Source organism: Bombina bombina, chromosome 12, assembly GCF_027579735.1.
Source record: "Bombina bombina isolate aBomBom1 chromosome 12, aBomBom1.pri, whole genome shotgun sequence".
Taxonomy (NCBI): Eukaryota; Metazoa; Chordata; class Amphibia; order Anura; family Bombinatoridae; genus Bombina; species Bombina bombina.
Genome location: NC_069510.1, coordinates 24,551,148 through 24,569,235, shown reverse-complemented (window position 1 = coordinate 24,569,235; position 18,088 = coordinate 24,551,148). Strand labels below are relative to the sequence as shown.

General features: G+C 40.0%; 1 protein-coding gene across 6 annotated transcripts in view; it reads left to right on the top strand.

Annotated features, from left to right (window-relative positions):
• Positions 1-18,088, top strand: part of RALGPS1 (Ral GEF with PH domain and SH3 binding motif 1) — a 1,173,485-nt gene that overhangs the window by 1,103,171 nt on the left and 52,226 nt on the right. The window lies entirely within an intron of this gene.

Here is an 18,088-nt window from a genome sequence, read left to right as displayed (position 1 = left end):
AATATTCTTCTGTTATTGTATATACATACATGTTAATGCCATCAAAATAGGCTTCAATATTAAAACTGAAAACTACTAGTATATATTTTAAAGCATCAGCACTTGCATGTAGATTCTGTGCTATATATCAACTAATGACATCATTCTGGGCCATATTACAAGTGGTGCGCTTATTTTTTACCGCTCTTGAGTGCTAACTGTTCTCAAAAGAGCGGCCGGAAGAGCGCTGGTATTGCAAGTTGAAAGTAAAAAGTTAGCGCATGAGCGAAAGACTGGTGTTTGTCAAAGTGATTTGCCAATCCTATATTCAGAAATAGAGAAATATTTAGGAATGCACCGAAATTTCGGCCTAAGAACCATTTTGGCAGTAAATGGCATTATCGCTTATTTCGATTCAGTTTTTTTTGCCTGTTTTTTTCGGTAAAATTGTGTAGCATATTATTTTTTTTAAGATATTTTCTGTCCAAATTTAATGTGTTACTTTCGATAAAAGTGTATTTTATTTTACTGTATTGCAGTTTTTCAATTCAGATTCATTTAAATTCATTAAAAAGTATAAATTAACAAAAACAAAATCTACCAAACTATTTTAAAATAATTTGGAAAAAAAAGTAATTCTCAGTTTCGGCTTTTCGGCCAAGTGCATCCTGAATTTTCGGTTTCTTTCAGATAGATCTGGTTGATGGATTTGATAGACAGATCTATTAGATCTGACAAATAAATCTTTACCAAAGGTACATTTCATTACCAAATAAGGGTGTTTAGAGATTTAGCGCTGCGGAATCTGTTGGCGTTCTACAAATAACCAATAATAATATTTTACAAAAAAAATAAAAAATGTCAGACATTTTGGGTCCCATAATTTCTCAGCAACTGGCATAAAACATAAATAACTTATAAACATAGAATACAATTCTAACCTTTATATATTTGTGATATCAAACACTTTTATTATACTAAAGGTTGATGAATTTATGTTCCAGTACATATACGATCTACAGCGAACACAAACACTTGCACAGTTGCCCCGACATTTGTAGGCACGTGCATTGCAAACTGAGAGCCCATTAGTAAAGAAAAGCCTCTATTTTTAACCACATTGTTATTACAATGCATGATTCTGGTTTCACTTTCTTGTGCCCACTGTCTCTATGTGAAGGTGAGGTACAGTTTTAACGTCACTAGGTCCAAAAACAAAGATAAAATGAAAAGCTGAAGGCATTTGATGATTTTTCTTCTCCTTTCACAATTTGTATTGCTTTAGGGTTTAGATAGAATATATCAGATAAATTAATCTGATATATCTGACCAATCTGATAGATCTGGGTGACCATTGACAAATCCGATAGATCTGGGTGACCGTTGTCAAACCTCATAGATCTGGGTGACCGTTGTCAAACCTGATAGATCTGGGTGACCGTTGACAAATCTGATAGATCTGGATGACCGTTGACAAACCTGATAGATCTGGGTGACGGTTGATAAATCTGATAGATCTGGGTGACCGTTGACAAATCCGATAGATCTGGGTGACCGTTGTCAAACCTGATAGATCTGGGTGACCGTTGACAAATCTGATAGATCTTGTTGACCGTTGACAAATCTGATAGATCTGGATGACCGTTGACAAATCTGATAGATCTTGTTGACCGTTGACAAATCTGATAGATCTGGATGACCGTTGACAAATCTGATAGATCTTGTTGACCGTTGACAAATCTGATAGATCTTGTTGACCGTTGACAAATCTGATAGATCTGATTGACAAATCTGATAGATCTGGTTGACCGTCACCAGAAAATGGTGTTATTGGGGGGTTTTCGGTAAAATTATTGTGTAGCATATTTTTTAAGATATTTTCAATTTTAGTGTGTTACTTTCCATAAAAGTGTAGTTAGTTTATTTTATTGGATTTCAGTTTTTCAATTCTGATTCATTTAAATGAATTTAAAAGTATAATTATACAAAAACAAAAATTCATTTAAAATAATTTTGAAAAAAACTAATTTTTAGTTTCAGCTTTTCGGCCAAGTGCATCCTGAATTTTCAGTATTGGTTTTGGCCCAGAATTTGCATTTTGGTGCATCACTAGAAATAAGTATGAAAGAGCTCTATAAAACCGGGTTTTACAACATATAAAAAACATAGAGGGAGATGACTCTGAATATGGGATTGGAAATCACTTTGAGAAATACTGTAATAAAAATCCCAGAGTTCACCATTAAAGCTATTGAACAGATATCATTTAATAAGAACACAAACAGATTACTGGAGCTTTGTAGGAAAGAAACTTTAAGGATTCACAAACTAGGAACCAGAGCTATATGGGCTCAATAGTAAAAATGACATAGCAGCATTTCTGTGATATTTCTACATTTTAATAGGTTATAATTGAATATATAAAAATGCTATAGAAAGTAAGCACTTAAAGGGACACTGAACCCATTTTTTTATTTTGTGATTCAGATAAAGGAGCAATTTTAACCAACTTTCTAATTTACTCCTATTATCAATTTTTCTTTATTCTCTTGCTATCTTTATTTGAAAAAGAAGGCATCTAAGCTAAGGAGCCAGACAATATTTGGTTCAGCCCTTGAACAGCACTTGTTAATTGGTGGGTGAATTTATCCACCAATCATCAAGAACAACCCAGGTTGTTCACCAAAAATGGGCCGGCATCTAAACTTGCATTCTTGCTTTTCAAATAAAGATACCAAGAGAAAAAAGAAAATTTGATAATAGGAGTAAATTAGAAAGTTGCTTAAAATTGCCTGCTCTATCTGAATCACTAAAGAAAAAATTTGGGTTTAGTGTCCCTTTATATATTCTGATTTGGCTTCATTTAAATGTCCTAGAACAACTGACACTTAAAGTATCAAAAATCATGCACCAAGAAATGGATCAGTTTTTGTTATCCTAAAGAAAGATATAGAATTTTATCCAACTCCATCTTGTTTTAAACATGCAATTTAAAAACTAAGGATATGTATTTTTATATAGTGGAAAATATAGCATAATTGTAGCCTTGAGTATTTGTAATTTTAAACTATTACAATACATCTGTTCTCAAAAATAATGACGGTGTTAATTAGTTGGTTATGTCATGAACCCGCCTTCTTTGGAACTAAATAGATATAATAGATATATATAAGTCTATAGAGAATGGAGAAGGGTTATATAACCTACAAAACGCGTAAGGATTTTGCTGACTGTGATGTCACGGTGTTTGGTGAATGAAAGCGGCAGTTCCAAATAGAATGCTACTCCTCTGGACCACCAGGGAAGGTACCCTTTCCATACCTTGGATATGCAAGGTCCCTAAAAGTAATTATTTGTGAACCTCTGATTAATTTTTTATAGCGATATAGGACTTTTTAATACAATATTATTGGATTTTATTTATGTGTTCTAAAACACATAACACTTCAGTTGACCTGGATTAGATACCTTGCATTTTTTTTTACAAGTTAGAAGCTATCCAGTTACTAAGGGTTAAGAGTAACGTATATATATGTATATATAAATATATATATATATATATATATATATATATATATATATATATATATATATATATAAAATCTGCAATAAATATGTTTTTATACTGGGCTAAGGATCTGATAACTAAATCTAGGTAAGCAAGACTGCAGTGTGACACTATAGCCCTACAAACACCTTGATTAATGAATAACAAACTTCCAGAGGGGCAAAGGAAGGGACAATACCAACCTCCTCCTTGGGGTATTACTATACCTCATAACATTGAGGTATAGCAAGGTGAGCGTGCCAATTTTCCTCTATCTGTGCCTTTCATTATAGTGACAGAAACACTACACTATATCTATATTACATTTTTTTCTTTTGTCTCCAACCTGCAACTAAGCGCTATTTCCTTCTAAATAAAGGGAGGGTCCACAGCTGCATTCATTATGTGTGGGAAATACAGAACCTGGCCACCAGGAGGAGGCAAAGACACCCCAGCCAAAGGCTTAAATACCTCCTCCACTTCCCTCATCCCCCAGTCATTCTTTGTCTTTTGTCACTGGAGGTTGGCAGAGAAATATCAGAAGATACAGAGTAGTTCCTTATGGAGGCTTTCTTTTCTCAAGTCCATGTCAGAATTGCTGCTACAATCTGTCAAATTTGAAGGACCGTGTTGCTGTTCCATGGCATAGATTCCGGTAAGATTGGTTAATTTTTTACACACATATATAGCGATAGAAGACAGGGTCTCAGTGGGACTCCTTTATCTTTATGGAATCAAGGGTTAATATCTCCTGAGGGGGATTATTGAACAGTGGGGTCTTGTTAATAATGTTTGTTTGTATGTGATTTTTACTGCGTATGTGTAGGAGACATTTTGGGCTCATAGGCTGATACGGAACATACAGGTTATAGAGCTGCACAGTTTTATTAAGCTGCCGCACTTTTCCTTAGCAGGGGCAGTCCTTCATGAGGCACCATGTGACTGGGAATAGTCACATCTCGTTTTCTATTTCTGATTCCTGACCGAGTGGCTGCGGAGAAAAGTAAATTTTTCTACCTGTTTGGGTCATAGGAGGTGGTGAGTGCCCCAGCCATTTGGGGTTGAAGGTGCCAGTTGTTTTGTTTTTTTTGCTAAAGTTTTTAATTAGAATTATGGAGAATTCTGATATTCTAGAGGTTTCCTCTGATACAGATTTTGATACCTGCGTATGTTGTAAGGAGGCCTGGGTAGACCAGCCCGATCAATTATGTTCCGTATGCCGCAATAGGATGTTCTCTTCAAACAATGTTGAGATGTTAGAGACCACTGAGCCTTCTACCTCTTAGGATTCCTCATCCCGTGAGGTGTGTTCCCTAGAATCTTCTCCTACACATGCAGTTCCCCTAAGTACCATTACTCCTGCGTCTGAGGGAGACTTTTTTCAACCGGAGGTTACTGCGTGTTTTCGCATGGCCATTTCTATGGCTTTAGCGAGTTTGCCTCTTCCTGCTACGTGCAAGCGAAGGGTTAATCCGAGCTCTCCTACCTGTGGGCCATCGTGTTAAATGACGATTGTGCCCGATCAGTCATCTGAGGATTCGGTTCTCTTCAGAGGTAGAACCTCCGGGGTCGGAGTCGCCTGATTTGACTCCTCCTATTCTGGTCCAGGCAGAGCAGGTCCATCTATACCAAAAGACAGGCAGGACCTGTCTTAGGTTCTTCTGGATGGGCACTTGATGCTGGATCATATGGGTCCAGGGCTCCTAGAGGCCGGAGTTGAGTTCTTGATTCCATTTTTCTGGACTAGGTGACTTTTGGAGTCTTGTCACGGTACTCTTCGCAGTGTGAGTACACTGTTGGTGTCTGGTCCAATAAGAAGTGGGGTTTCCCGTCCTTTTTGGTCCGATTAATTTTTAATCAGAGCTTATTTGATCTCTTTGTTCAGGGAGAATACATGGTTCTCTCTACCTGGATTTAGGAAGAAGGATATCTTTCCTGTCTATAGCAGTCCAGGGTAGCCTGGTGGTTATCTAGGAGGTCTATTTAGAACTGGCTGTGGCTCAACATACAAGCAATTGGAGTAGTAAGCACAGAGCCACAGGTTCAAATCCCCGCACAGCCCTTTATGGCTTTGCAACTCAAAGGTTGATGGTTCAAATCCAGCTACTGATGCTGGATGTCCATTTAATACATCCTTATTTAATCAGTTCCGGTTCTTAGGGACCGATTTCTTCCAGAACCTCGCTTGGATCCTAAGTTTTTTTGGGATCTGCGGTTTAATTTAGAAGTAGCCTGTTTATAGGTGTTGCAGTGGCTCCCGAGTCTTGGTGTTCCTGTTTTTTCCAGCGTCTGCTAGTAGACCTTTCGGGATTTGCTTCCTGCCGGTTCCATCCTCAGAGGTGGACCTAGACCGGAGTCCTGGTGTTGGCACCATCTTGGATCCTTTGGATGCGGCTTGGTCTTTCAGACAGGAAGGCTCGTTGTCTTAGAGCTTACAAAGTTAGAATTACTTACTTCGGGTTCTGCCCCCAATTCTCCTTCAGGCCTTTCATTGGCATTGGGGATGATGGATTCAGCCCAGGCCGAGTCTTCCAACATAGCATTGGGTTTTTGTCTCTGTCTTTGCAGTCTTTATGGATTACTGGTTAGGGAATCATTCTCCAGTGTTTGGTCCAGAGCTCCCGGTGTTGGGGATTTTTATCCTAGTTTCCCCCGGGGTAGTTTTATCTTGGTCTCTTCCCCGTCAGCAGGGTGAAAGTAATTTCTTAGTGAGTGGATTATTTCAGTGTTAGTGAGTTCCTCCTGCATAGACCGGAGGGTCTCGAATTTGGTGGTGGGCAGAGGCCCACTACGGCTCTTGGCAGCAATTGATTCTCTGAGCGTGCTTCCATAACGGCTGTACCTTACAATCATCCGTTTGATCTGACTATCCAGAGTTTTTCGAATGTGTATCTGAGGAAAGCAAATCGAGTTTCTCAGCTGAGGTCCACTGGACTAAGTGGCCTCAGGGATTAGTTATCGGCCTAGCATGCTGTAGACTTGAAAATTTGAATCCTGCTGTGGCAGTTTTCTTAATTCTGAGGTCTACTTTTAACCTTCTTCTTTTCGGCCATGTCACTCTTTTTTGCCCTGGAGTGGGCATCAGTGAGACTATTGCTTCATTTTTTCCCGCAAGTTCATAATGACGGTTAGAGGCTTCGCTATCATGAGAGTTCCCTTGTTGAAGGGATCTACCGGGTCAGGGTCTCTTTGTTCTTCCGGGGGCGAATTTCGAGGGGTCGCTTGATCCTAGCGGAGAGGTTTTTTCTGAAAGTTTTTCTGTCTTTTCTTCAGCTCGTACTTGTCGAGAGGAGCTAGCTTGTCCTGACTCTCTTCTGGATCATGGAGTATTCTTCTTCCCCTCTAGAATGAGCTGGTGAAGGGCTTGTCTAACTAGTTCTTATTCGAAAGGGTAGCCTGCAAAGATAGCCTGTTGGTTAGCTTAGCTGCCTGGCAAGTGGAAGGTTGCAGATGAATACCAGCTGCTGTTCCTTTCTCTGGTATGTGTTTTCGCAAGAAGTTTTTGCTCTCTGTTTGTGCTCCAGTTCCAGAGGTTCATTGTTCTTCCAGGTGTTCCGTTATTTTTGCTAGAGCTCTGCCTGCGGCTGGGCCGGCAAGTCAATTCCTTGCTCCTTTTGGGGTTGGATTAATCCTTTAGGAGTTTCATCGGGTTACCTTTGTACCTTTACAGGAGGTGGTCTTTGAATTCTTATTCAAGGACCTATTTCGTTTGTAGATTGTTTTATTCTACGTGTCATAGTTTACATTTTGCACCTTGCAATACGTTCCTCTTTATTGCGGTCTCCCTTCTAATAAAGCTATCCAAGTTTTTTCTCCCTAAGATTGTTGTATTCCTTGTTCAAATGGGAAGAGGTTCTTCCCTTTTTGGGGGAATCTTACCTTGAGGTTTCTGCCACACTTCATCAGAATAGACAATTTTTTTCCTTTATGTTATTCATATCTGGGGACTGCAAGGTTTTGGAGGCTGATAACTTCCTCCTTGCTGGTGGAGGTGTGTCTTCGCTGGTTCTGAGAGACAGCGGGACACAAGCCTCCTCTGGGGTCTCTGACATGAGATCCTATGGTTTTGATTGTTGGGTGGCTGCTTGGTCCTCCCAACATTCTTTTTCTTTTATTTTTTGCTTCTGTCAAGGAAGCTTTTGGGAGTTTGGTTTTCTTGCAGGCTGTGGTGCCCTCAGGTTGGGCTGCCTCTTATTTGTACCCTCCCATTAGCATTCAGTGTCCTCTGTAGCTTGGGTATAATTTCCCAGACAAAATGAATGCAGCTGTGGACTCCCTGTATTTAGAAGGAAAACATAAATTATGACTTACCAGATAATTTTCTTTCCTTCGATACAGGGAGAGTCCACAGCTCCCGCCTGTGCTCTCAAGTGGGCGGCCCTAAATTTACGTTGTTTTCTTCTGCACCTTTTTCACCATGATATTTCTCCTGCTGTTCCTTGTTCCCTCGGCAGAATGACTGAGGGATGAGGGAAGTGGGGGAGGTATTTAAGTCTTTGGCTGGGGTGTCTTTGCCTCCTTCTGGTTGCCAGGTTCTGTATTTCCCAAACATAATAAATGCAGCTGTGGAGTCTCCCTATATCGAAGGAAAGGAAATTATCTGGTAAGTCATAATTTATGTTTTCAACCATTTTTTACTTCATATCTACACAAGGACACAGCTTCAGTTTGCTCAATTGTTCCATGATGGAATTTTTCCGTCATTGGTCAATAATGGGATAAGACATATACATAAATGTTTATATCTTTTCTAATGCTGTTTGGGATTTTTAGCGAGAGCAACCTATAACTTTCATCATGTAATATGAGTGCTATTTCGAACTGTTGCGATATACATTGAAAGTATAGGTTGCGCTAGAGCGATGTTGGGCGTGCTTACCCTTCTCTGATAAATGGGATTTACGATAGACTTGTAATATCAAGTTGTACGCTAATGTTAGTGCAGTCCAGCAATATTGCTTATCACGTCCCATGCTATCAGCGCACCATTTGTAATCTAGCCCAGTATGTATAATATCATTATAAAAAACTACTTTCTGTAATTCATTAGGTCATTGTAACCTACACACATTAGAGTTTATTAGCATCCTGTTTAGCCAACATATTAGGGACATCCATGTGTTTGTACTAAACTTTCTGTTCATTGGTTTAGTTGTAAATTGTTGTTTTTGTGTTAGTTTTCTGTACACCATATTAAAGGCCAGATTTAGTTTTACACTCTTTATTTTTTTAATTTGCTTTGTTGTACAGCCAATATCATTAGAGAGCAGTTAAGATGTACTAAAATAATATGCTGTAAGTTTTATTTGTATGATTTGTTTAGTGTTATGTAAAACCTGTTTACACTTTCAACTCAACTAAAAAAGAAAACTAACAACCCCTGCACAAACTCACAAAAATACTTATATGTGTATACTAAGTGTTACAAAGTATTGCCTGAACTGCATGAAGGTTATAAAAAAATATATCATTCCATTCCCATCTTGACATAAGATCCAGTTTGGATTAGGGAGGAACATCCCTCCCCTATATTATGTTAGGAATTTGTAGAGTAAAATCCTGATTTTCTAGTAACAGAGGACAAGTACCCAGAGATGGATATGTCATTACCATTTCTGTAATAGTCTCCTGAAGTTATGACAAAATGTTACAGTTCATTTAAGAGACAATGTTTTAATTGAAAACGTTATACTAGAAATCATTTGTAGTGCTGTAATTATTTTTTGTGTGTGTGTATATACAATTTTTTAAGAATTTGGAAGAACTGGGAAGTAAAGGCTAGTAAACACTAAATATGAGCTGTGTACTTGTCGCTAATACTCAATGCCTTATGTCTACTTTTTTTTAAAATTTTAAATGCAAATTGATTAAAAGTCAAATTTCTTTCCTAAGATATGGTGAGTCCACGGCATCATCTGCAATTACTGTTGGGATTATCACTCCAGGCCAGCAGGAGGAGGCAAAGAGCACCACAGCAAAACTGTTAAGTATTACTTCCCTTCCCACAACCCCCAGTCATTCTCTTTGCCTTCGGTGCAAGGAGGAGGTGACGTTTTTGGTGTCTGATCAATTTTCTTCAATCAAGATTTTATTATTTTGAAAGCCTTAGTAGGTTTGCTCTGATCTTTCCTATCAAGTCTGGGTCTAGCCGTGCTCCACGTTAGTCTCTTAAGTAGGGCAGTGGTAGCATTCAAGCAGTTAGGAACTTGTGGGGTGGGCCTCACTGCATTTCCTAGCCTTTGCTGCCACTGTGTAGAACACCAGAGAAGGCTTACTCTGTCCTTTCTTTTGTCCAGAGGCCTCTGTGAGGAGGGGCTTCCTCTCACGCCGGGTGAGCTGTCCTGCTGCTGAACGGCTAGAAGTGCAGGTAAGTGACATTTTTTCTGTCTTTATTATATATAAGACTCTGAGGCACAGATGCAGATCAGAACTGCACTAAGGTGGGACTTAGTCCTGTTTATAATACAGACTTTTTTATGGCAGTAGCAGGCACTGTACTGTGTTTGGAGATGGTGAGCTCAGTTATCATGGGAGGTTGTGTGTTTGTGCTTGGGCACTTTGTTTTCTGGGGTACGTTTACTGTGGTATTTGTACTCTTTTTATACCGGAGCTGCTGAGGGTGTCCCTGTCAGCTCGGTATGTGTGCTCTCAGTTGCGACTCCCGAGACCGCCTACATCATTAATATGGAGGCGTATCCTTCTGAGGCGGCAAGTCAGTGCAAGAAACGCGCACTTTCTCCTTGTGGCGCAGCGTAGTGCCGGTCACGTGACTTCTTTGCATCGGAGAGTTGGTATGAGTTCGGATCTGCTCCGGAGCTAGTCGCAGTGCTGTTTTTCATTTCTGGAGTGCAGAGTGGCCAGGTAGGCGCCTCAGCTATACAGCTGAGGTGTAGAGGTGTTTCCTGAAGCTCTAGTTTTAAGCAGTGTGTTGCTATCAGTTAAAACCCTTCTTTTCTGATCTGTCACATATTTTTATCTCCTGTTAGAGATATAATTAATTTTTGGTAATTTTATATAAGTTCAAATTCTTTGCATACTCCGGTGGGAACACTGGTTTAATTTTATACGTTTTTTCTTAGAGACAGTATTTTTTTTATTTTTTGTTTCAAAATAGTCCAAGAGTCTATGCCTTCTGTTACATGCAGGCTTTGCTTAGATAACCAAGTGGAACCTTCCTTACCTTTTTGTTCCTCATGTATTGAGAGGACATTAATGTACAAAGATATCATTTTTGTTTCTGAGCCACCATTCTCTCAGGTTGATGCTGTTCAGGCAATGCCAGAGCTTTCTCCTCAGACGTCCCAAGTCTTAATGGTGTCACATGCAGTGCCCTGCGGTTCCTCTCAATCTCCTGGAGGAATATATTTGCAAGCATAAATTGCTGCCCAGGTATCTTCTGCAGTATCTGCTGCATTAGCTGCCATTCCCATGCTACAGGGAAGACGCAAGAGGAAATTTAGAGATTCAGATAGTAAGGTTTCTGATCCAGTTCTGGCTAACCAAGTTGCTCTTTCTCATAAGTCTGATGTGGAAGATACCTCGGTAGGCTCTGAGGGTGAAATCTCAGATTCAGACAGTGTAAATCCTTCATCTGATGCTAAAGTTGTATCCTTCAGATTTAAGCTTGAACACCTCCGTGTTTTGTTAAAGGAGGTTTTGGCTACTCTGGACAACTCGGATATCCCTATCTTTGTCAACCCTTAGAAATCTAGTAAACTTAATAAATACTTTGATGTTCCTTCCTCTGTGGAGGTGTTTCCTGTGCCAGACCGTGCTACGGACATTATTGCACGAGAATGGGAGAGACCCAGGATTCCCTTTTCTTCGTTGCCGGTGTTTAAAAATATATTCCCGGTGGCTGACTCCATTAAGGAGCCGTGGCAGACGGTGCCCAAAGTGGAAGGGGCAATTTCTACTCTGGCTAAGAGAAATACTATTCCTATAGAGGATTGCTGCTCGTTTAAGCATCCAATGGACAAAAAGTTGGAAGCTTTTTTAAAGAAGATGTATGTTCATCAGGGCCTTCAATGGCAACCTGCAGTGTGTATTGCCACTGTGACAAGTGCGGCAGCCTATTGGTTTGATGCCTTGTCTGAGTCTCTTCAAACAGAGTCCCCTTTGGAGGAGATCCAGGACAGGATTAAGGCTCTTAAGTTAGCCAATTCCTTTATTACTGATGCTTCTTTACAAGTCATTAATTTGGGAGCCAAAATATTTGGGTTTGCGGTACTAGCGTGCAGAGCTTTATGGTTAAAATCTTGTTCAGCTGATGTTTCATCTAAGTCCAAGCTTTTGGCGATCCCTTACAAGGGTAAGACCTTGTTTGGGCCTGGTCTGGCAGAAATTATTTCTGATATCACGGGTGGGAAAGGGTCTTTCCTGCCACAAGATAAGAATAGACCGAAAGCACGTCAGAGTAATTTTCGTTCCTTTGCTAACTTCTGAGGTAAGTCATCCCCTTCCTCTTCCAAGCAGGAACAGTCCAAGCCTTCTTGGAAACCCAATCAGGCTTGGAATAAGGGGAAGCAATCTAAGAAGCCCGCAGCTGATTCCAAATCAGCATGAAGGGTTTGCCCCCGATCCGGGATCGGATAAAGTGGGGGCAGACTTTCTCAGTTCTCTCTAGCATTAATACGGGATGTCTAGATCCTTGGGCTGTGGACATAGTATCCCAAGGTTACAAGTTGGGGTTCAAAACTTTTTCTCCCAGGGACAGGTTCCACCTCTCAAGATTATCTGCAGACCAGATAAAAAGAGCGGTGTTATTAAAATGTTCCAAAAAAGGAGGGAACTTTCTGACCGATTCTAGACTTGAAGTGTCTAAACAAGTTTCTCAGAGTACCGTCCTTCAAGATGGAAACTATACATTCCATTCTTCCCTTGGTACAAGAGGGTCAGTTCATGACGACCATAGACCTGAAGGATGCGTACCTTCATGTTCCCATTCACAGGGATCATCACAGATTTCTGATATTTGCTTTTCGGGACAAACACTTTCAGTTTGTAGCTCTTCCGTTTGGCCTTGTCACAGCTCCCAGAATTTTCTCAAAGGTTCTGGGGGCTCTCTTGGCAGTGATCCGGTCTCGGGGAATTGCAGTGGTGCCCAATCTGGATGATATTCTGGTTGAGGCGCCATCTTTTCAACAAGCAAACTCTCATATAGAGATCTTGTTGTCTTTTCTACGTTCCCACGGATGGAAAGTAAATCTGGGAAACAGTTCCCTTGTTCCGCTACAAGGGTAGTTTTCTTATCATTGAAAATATTTCTAACGGAGGTCAGAAAAGCCAAGATCCTTTTCTCTTGCCTCTCTCTTCAATCTACGGTTCGACCATCAGTGGCTCAATGTATGGAGGTAATTGGTCTGATGGTTGCTTCCATGGACATCGTTCCATTCGCTCGGTTCCATTTTGGAGCTCTGCAGTTATGCATGCTCAGGCAATGGAATGGGGATTATGCAGATCTATCTCAAAGGATAGTTCTGGATCAGGCGAAAAGAGACTCTTCCGTGGTGGCTGTCTCAGGAAAATCTCTCCCAGGGAACATGCTTTCTGAGACCTTTCTGGGTGATTGTGACCACGGACGCCAGCTTGCTGAACTGGGTGGGGAGCATTTTGGGACTCGTTAAAGGCGGAGGGTCTCTGGACTCGGGAGAAGTCAGCTCTTCCCATAAACATCTTGGAGTTGAGAGCGATTTTCAATGCTCTGATGGCTTGGCCCCAGTTAGCCTTAGTTCGGTTTATCAAGTTCCAGTCAGACAATATAACCCCAGTGGCTTACATCAACCACCATTGAGGAACTCAGAGTTCCTTAGCCATGAAGGAGGTGGCTTGGATTATTCATTGGGCGGAAGCTCACAATTGCTGTCTGTCTGCCATCCACATTCCAGGAGTAGACAACTGGGAAGCGGATTTTCTGAGCAGACAGACTTTTTTTTATCCCGGGGAGTGGGAGCTCCATCCGGAGGTGTTCTTCAGCTTGACCATCAAATGGGGGGTACCGGAGCTGGATCTGATGGCGTCTCGACAGAATACAAAGCTCCAGAGGTACGGTTCAAGGTGGAAGGATCCACAGGCCGCTCTGATAGATGCGCTAACGGTCCCTTGGAAATTCAGGCTGGCTTACCTGCTTCCTCCGTTCGCTCTCCTTCCATGATTCATTGCTCGTATCAAGCAGGAGAGAGCATTGGTGATTCTCATAGCCCCTGCATGGCCTTGCAGGATCTGGTATGCAGACCTTGTGGAGATGTCGTCTCTTCCACCTTGGAGACTGCCTCTGAGGAAGGACCTTCTACTTCAGGGTCCCTTTCTTCATCCAAATCTTGTTTCTCTGAAGCTGACTGCTTGGAGATTGAATGCTTAGTTCTGTCTAAGCGTGGGTTTTCTGAGTCAGTCATTGAGACCATGATTCAGGCTTGCAAGCCTGTTACTAGGAAGATTTACCATAAGATATGGCGTAAATATCTTTTTTGGTGTGAATCCAAGGGCTTCTCTTGGAGTAGGGACAGGATTCCTAGGATTTTGTCTTTTCTCCAGGAAGGTCTGGAGAAGGGTTTATCAGTGAGTACTCTGAAGGGTCAGATCTCTGCTTTGTCTATTTTGCTGGCGTCTGACGGATGTGCCAGATGTGCAATCTTTTTGTCAGGCCTTGGTCAGAATCATGCCTGTGTTTAAGCCAGTTACTCCTCCTTGGAGTATTAACCTTGTTCTTAAAGTTTTGCAGCAGGCTCCGTTTGAGCCTATGCATTTCATAGATATTAAGTTGCTATCTTGGAAGGTTTTGTTTCTTGTTACTATCGCTTCTGCTCGGAGAGTTTCGGAGCTCTCAGCTTTGCAGTATGATTCACCTTATCTTATATTTCATGCTGATAAGGTGGTTCTTCGTACTAAGTTTGGTTTCTTTTTTTCCTAAAGTTGTTTCGGACAGCAATATTAATCAGAAAATTGTGTTTTCTTCTCTATGTCCTAATTCTTCTTCTTATAAGGAACGCTTGTGACTCAACCTGGATGTTGTGTGTGCTCTGAAGTTCTATGTACAGGTGGCTTAGGATTTACACCAGTCTTCTGCCTTGTTTGTTTGTTTCTCAGGGAAATGCAAAGGTCAGACAGCTACAGCTACTTCTCTTTCTCTCTGGCTGAGAAGTATAATTTGTTTGGCTTATGAGACTGCTGGACAGCAGCCTCCTGAGAGAATTACAGCTCATTCCACAAGGGCTGTTTCTTCTTCCTGGGCTTTTAAAAATGAATCTTCTGTGGAACAGATTTGCAAGGTCTTCTCTGCATACTTGTTTCCAAATTTTCCAAATTTGATACTTTTGCCTTGGCTGAGGCCGCTTTTGGGAGAAAGGTTCTTCAAGCAGCGGTGCCTTCTGTTTAGGTTCCCTGTCTTGTCCCTCCCTTTTCTGTGTCCTCTGGCTTGGGTATTGATTCCCAACAGTAATTGCAGATGATGCCGTGGACTCACCATATCTTAGGAAAGAAAACAAAATTTATGCTTACCTGATAAATTTCTTTCTTTCCGGATATGGTGAGTCCACGATCCCGCCCTTTATTTAAGGCAGCTCTTTTTTTTACTAAAACCTTAGGCACCTCTGCACCTTGTGTTGCTTCCTTTCTCCTTTTTCCTTTGGTCGAATGACTGGGGGTTTTGGGAAGGGAAGTGATACTTAACAGTTTTGTTGTGGTGCTCTTTGCCACCTCCTGCTGGCCAGGAGTGATATTCCCAACAGTAATTGCAGATAATGCCATGGACTCACCATATCCGGAAAGAAAAACATTTATCAGGTAAGCATAAATTTTGTTTTTTAAAGGCAAAAGAAAATAACATATATGTGACTGAAAATTAAGTACTGTGTCACTTTTTTATTATTTTAGTAATGACTTATTCATTTTACTTAAAGTCTTCCTTCCTCTTAATCACCATTACTAATAGATATATAATGTCTATATATGGTACATTGATAGATTGATCCGTACTTTTAATAACAAAAATAATAGCTTTTACTTGTGTTTAAAAAACACTAATCAAAAAGACCAAAATCTATACTCTAATCGCGTTTGTAACGCGTCCCTCTGTGTTGCCAGTTGCGCACGCATCCTCAAAGGAATGTTGGCTGCGTGCGCAGCCAAAAGAATCGGTGGATTCCGAAAATGGCAGGGTTGTGAAAGAATCCACTGCATGTGGATTCTTTCACCACCCTGCCATTTTTGGAATCCACCTGAATGCAGCTTAGGCAAACGAAGCTGTATTAAGAAAAAAAAAAAACCTAACCGCTCGCACAAAGTATGAAAAAAATAAAACTAACCGCCCGCACAAAGTATTATCAAAAAAAAAAAAATAACCGCCCGTACAAAGTATTAACAACAACAAAAACAACCGCCCTCACAAAGTATTAAGAAAAAAAAACTAACCCTTAAACTGCCAAACCCCCACAACAGAAACTACCTAACCCTTAAACCGCCCCACAACGCCAACTAAATAAATTACATTATTAACCCCTAAACCGACAAACCCTACAGCGCCAACTACCTAATTATATTATTAACCCCTAAACCGCCAACCCCCACATCGCAATAAACCTAATTAACCTATTAACCCCTAAACCGCCAACCCCCCACATCGCAATAAACCTAATGAACCTATTAAATACTAAACCGCCAACCCCCCACAACGCAAATAACTCATTTAATTACTAAGCCCCCTAAATTAACCCCAATTACATAAACTAAGTTACAATTAAAATAAAAAATCCTAAAATTAATTTAAAAATAAAACCTAACATTAAAATACAAAAAAATAATCTAAAATTACAAAAAATAAAAAAAATTAAACCTTATCCCTATGAATATAAAAAAGCCTTACCAAAATAAAAACACCCCCTAATCTAAACTAAACTAAACTACCAGGGCCTTTTGTAGGGCATTGCCCTAAATTAAACAGCTCTTTTACATTTAAAAATACTAAGTCCACCCCTAACAGTAACCCCCACCCACCAAACCCCTCAAAATAAAAAAACTAACACTAAAAAAACCTAAACTACCCATTGCCTCTAAAGGGGCATTTGTATGGCTATTGCCCTTAAAGGGCATTCAGCTCTTTTACTGCCCTTAAAAGGGCATATCAGCTCTTTTACAGCCCAAAAAACCCTTATCTAAAAAAAAGCCACCCCAAAAGAAAAAAAAAATCCTAAAACTAAGCCCCAAATAGGTACTCACCGTTCCCGTATTTATTGGGGTACCTTGCATTCCTATTGGCTGCAATTTTGAAATCAGCCAATAGGATTAGAGCTACTGAAATCTTTTTGACTGATTTGAACAGCCAATAGGATTTCTGTAGCTCTAATCCTATTGGCTGATTTCAAAATTTCAGCCAAATTGAATGCGGTACCTTGCATTCAATTTTCAGTGTACAACGGAGATCAAATGAAGAGGAGCCTCCAGGCTGCTTCGGACTGCCGCCCATGAAGACCGCCGCTGAGGACCGCTGCTGAAAACCGCCGGAAGAAGACCTTCACTGCCGGACTTTTGGAATGGTGAGTACCTATTTGGGGCTTAATCTTAGGCTTTTTTTTTTATTTTTTTGGGGTGGCTTTTATGTTTTAGATTAGGGTTTTTTGGGCTATAAAAGAGCTGAATGCCCTTTTAAGGTCAGTGTCCATACAAATGCCCCTTTAGGGGCAATGGGTAGCTTAGGTTTTTATAGACTTATTTTTTTTATTTTCGGGGGGGCTGGTTGTGTGGGGGGGGGTACTTTGTGATTTTTACTTGTAAAAAAGCTGATTTCTTTAGGGCAATGCCCTACAAAAAGCCCTTTTAAGGGCTATTGGTATTTTATTGATAGATTAGTGGTTGTTTTTATTTTGTGGGGGATTTTTTATTTTTATATTGGTATTAGTTTAGGTTTAACATTTTTATTTTGGATAGCTTTGTTTATTATTTTCTGTAATTTTACGTTTTTTATTTTTTGTAATATTAGCTTTGGGGTTTGTAGTTTTTTAAACATAGACTGCCCTCTGTGCAGGCTTATCGCCTAGTATTTTATCATTGGATTTCAGGTTTATAAGCCATTTGGAACATTTTGAGTGGACATGCTCTTTACTTTTTCTTTGTTTCTTTTTTTTTTTTGTCTCTTTTTTCTTTCTGATTTTCTTTCTTTCTTTTTTTCTTTCTGTTTTTCTTTCTTCTCTCTTTTTTTTCTTTCTTTCTTTCTCTCTTTTTTTCTTTCTGTTTTTCTTTCTTCTCTCTTTTTTATTCTTTCTTTCTTTCTCTCTTTTTTTTCTTTCTTTCTTTCTTTCTCTCTTTTTTTTTCTTTCTTTCTTTCTTTCTTTCTCTCTTTTTTTCTTTCTTTCTTTCTTTTCTCTTTTTTTCTTTCTTTCTCTTTTTTCTTTCTGTTTTTCTTTCTCTCCTTTCTTTCTTTTTCTTTTTTTCTTTCTTTCTTTCTTTCTCCTTTTCACTTTCTTTCTCTCTTTTTTATCTCTTTCTCTCCTTTTCTCTCTTTCTCTCTTTCTTTGTCTCTCTCTTTCTCTTTCTCCTGTTCTCTATCTTTCTCTCTCTCTCTTTCTCTTT